Source organism: Danio rerio, chromosome 10, assembly GCF_052040795.2.
Source record: "Danio rerio strain M-AB ecotype USA chromosome 10, GRCz13ab, whole genome shotgun sequence".
NCBI classification, from domain to species: Eukaryota; Metazoa; Chordata; class Actinopteri; order Cypriniformes; family Danionidae; genus Danio; species Danio rerio.
The window spans coordinates 16,225,674-16,229,519 of record NC_141030.1 but is presented as its reverse complement, the minus strand read 5'-3'; positions in this window follow the sequence as shown (position 1 = coordinate 16,229,519).

Genomic DNA, 3,846 nt, shown 5'->3' with positions numbered 1-3,846 from the left:
CTTTGCACAGAAACGACAGCCGGCCTTTGACAGCCGTGAAGTTCTTGCTGTGAGGCAACAGTATTGATCACTGGGTCACCGTACTTCTCTATAAAGGGAAAGGTGGAGGAGTAGGGGTAGAAGGGGGGATTCTTCAAATCGAAGATGATTGTAGTGAGAAACCCTGGCTCTTTATAGTGGATTTGGAATCGTCTGATTGGTGGATCATACATAGTTATTGCAGAACCAGCCGTGTTCAATCATAATCATGTGATCATCTTGAAATGAGTTTATAAATAAATCTCACTTAGTCAATACACATGTATGAAACAGTATTTGACAACCTCAAAAAACAATAGTGGACAACAGGACCATATGTGTGCAGATTCATAGTGTTTTACAAATGTATATCGCCATCTAAAATCCTGGTTCTCACATCCCACCAATCTGCATATTTTGCATGTCTCTCTTATTTAACATGGTGGATTTAGACAATCAGCTTGTTACAAGAGTTTCATGTTTGAACTGTGTTCTGACCGACATGTCCCTTTCAACCTGATCTCGTGAGGAAATGTAAGTATTTTAGTTTTGTCAGTCTAGAGGCTATTTCGTACAAATTCAGTCGTTTAAAAATGTACAATTTTAAAAAGGAGGTGTGGCACCCAACCCCACCTCTAACCCCAACCGTCATTTTGTGATGAGAAAATCAGACTAAATTGTACAATCTCATTCAATTCATATGAACCAACCACTAAATCAAAAAGTTACGAACTGTCGTTAGATTGTGCTGTGCCTACACAGTGTGCATTGATCCCTGGTGCCTTTTACTTCATTGCTCTCTACCTGAGCACGAAATGATCAGTTCAGGGGGTTGCAAGGGCCGGGATGGATAATTTAACACACAATGGAAAAACACTTATTTTTAGTATATCATTGTCACTGACTGTTAGCATATGCTACTATAAACCTAAGCAGTAGTGAAGAAAAGTCCAGAATTAACAACATTTCAATTACATTTCAAGTTCAACAAGGTAAACTGTGATGTTTGCGTGAAAAAGTCAAGCTTTAAAATTTGAAGTAGTTTAAAAAGATCAAAATATAATGGTATTTTAGGGGTTTAACTGAATTTTTAAACAACACAGGCTCATTGTAAAAATGTACCCTCGTATACATTTCTAGAGAGAGTGCAAATTATGTAGCCAGAGCTATGTATGGCTACATTTTGTCTTTAAAACGAATGTTATTGAGCGGAATGATGCTGCCGACTGCTTCTGTTTCATTTTGCGCAACCAGCTGACCTCATATCTCCATGTAATTGACTTTTGTGCTGTTACCAGTTTACCCAGTAGCTCGCCATGTACATCGCGGACTTGAATGCCAGAGAGGAGTTGACCGTGATGACTGTGTTTGAGTTTGACGAAGAACAATTCCAGAAAGCAGGTAAAACAAAAACAAAAGTCAAAAAATTTATTTAAGAAATAACAGGATAAGAATGTGGTAAGATCTGAAAACGTGGTAAAAAATCAGGCGTGGGCTTTTCTTTTTTGAATTGTTTTTGAAAACACTATTGGTTGGGTTTAGGGAAGGGGGTCAGTCCAGGGCCGGCAGGTGGCATAGGCAGTATAGGCAAATGCTAGGGGCGCTGTACATCCAGGGGAGCACCAGAAATGAGCGCGGTTAAGCTGGTTTTGTTTTCGATATTCATGAATCCTGAAACATTCAGTAATAGACGGCAATAACTCAAAAACCTACTACCCTAAAAAGTTTTAAAGTGTGTTTCCTACAAAAGACAAAGCTGGTTATGTTTCACAGCTGTCTTTTTCTTTTTCTCACTTGACATTACAACCACTGCTCTGTTTAAGCCCCCGCAATCTGCGTTTAGCCGGGAGAGGTCGTGCTGAGCGGAGCTCTCAGTAAGGGACTGGCCGAAAAGTGCTTCTTTTTTTCCGTTTTTTTTTTTTTTTGTTTTGGCTCCGTCCTGCGTGTTTTATTTTAAACACAACTAATTTTCTCTTAAATGAGCACAGTTACTAAAGTGGTCGACTGCTTTATTATAGATCTGTGCATTCTTACATGTTATCAAACAAAACACAATGAGAGATTCATCTGCTGCTCTTCACCAAATAACTATAGTAACTTTAATCCACAGGTGTCTAACTCAGTTCCAAAAGGGCCGCAGCTCTGCACAGTTTAGTTCCAACCCTAATTAAACACACCTGATCAAACTAATTGAGTCCTTCAGGCTTGTTTGAAACCTACAGGTAAGTCGGCCCTCCAGGAATTGAGTTTGACACCCTTGCTTTAATCAATGTGAAAATACAATAAAAAGTGAAGTAGATTTTATAGCTTTATTTAATTTCTGTATAGGCCATTGATTTTAATAGGCTAAACCTTTTATTTTTTTATTGTCAATATTTTCTAATGATTGCTATGTAATCTATCATTTAAAGCTATTTGATGTCCCATATTTTTTACATCCTAACGTTGACAGATTTCTAATCAATAAATAGCTATAGTGCTATCAGTTTTAACGTCAGCTAATGTTATGGAAGGGCATGGATGTTATGGAAATTAGTAATAGTAATGTAACTACTACCATCATTCCTTCCTCAAGCAAATGTGTAAATATTAAATCTAATTAGCACTAATGTTAATTGCATTGGCATATTTATCTGATGTTTTCCCAGCTTGGAGTAGTCGATCAAAAAGCTATTTAGTTTCTTATGACTGGAATTTACTGCGATGAGACAAGGCGCCACCTGAAATCTTGCCTAGGGTGCCGAATTGGTTAGCGCTGGGCCTGGATCCATCAGTCGGTCAGTAAGTCGACAGTAGCCTTTGGTGGACTTATGCGTGAAGAGCAAGAAATGGCACGAATGGCACTCATGAAAGAAATTTGAGACTTTTGAGGAAAAAACGTACACAGTGGCCTTCGCAAAAAAATAAATAAAACAAAAAAAATTACAAAAACTGCAAAAAAAAAACGTACCTCTTGGGACGTATTTCGTGATTTCCAGAAATGTATATAGAGCTATGTTTTAATAATGAGTCATGGTTGTTTTTATTAGTCCTGATCTGTCACTGTATGCAGCAGTAAATGGGGCTTTTAATTTTCAGCCAGGCACAGGGGTTTAAGTGGACTGTCTTTCCATTATAAATTTGTCTTGTTTAAGGTCTTTCTTTAAAAATCTTCATGTGATCTTCACTGTCTGATATAGATATATGATATAGATACATGCATATATGATATGAAGTATGTCTCAGACCAGACCAGAAGCACTCCCAGGGCTTCTGCAAATTAAATCAAGTCAAATGTAAGACTTTTTAAGATCCCTTTTAATACCATTAAGAATGAAATTTTAGACTTATCCAGGGTTAAGTTTTTTTTTCAATGGCCTGGTATTATCATGAGGAATCGTGTAATCGTTTTTAGTTTTAGGGAAATTTAATTATGGAATTAAATTTGGAGTATTTGCTGTAAAAATGTCTAACAGCTGTTGTGAATTGTATCTCTTTGTAATAAAATGAAAAAAAAAAAAAATAAAATTAAAACTTAAATATAAAAAAAGGTTTTATTGATATATATTGTTGGTGTCACAACCTGACTACCTCGTGTCTTTGTTTTCCTCATGTGACCTTCACCATGTGCTCCTTTGTTCCAGTTCCTGCCATTAGTTATGTTCATCTGTTCCACCTGTGTTGATCCCCTGTGTCCAATCATTGTCATTACCTTCATGTGTATTTAAGTCCTTGTAATTCAGATCCTCCATTGTCCTGTATTCTCATTACGTTGATGTCTGTCTTCACTCCATGGTCTTTCTGTGTTCATCTTTGCAAGTCTTGAAAATAAATATACGTGTTTTGATA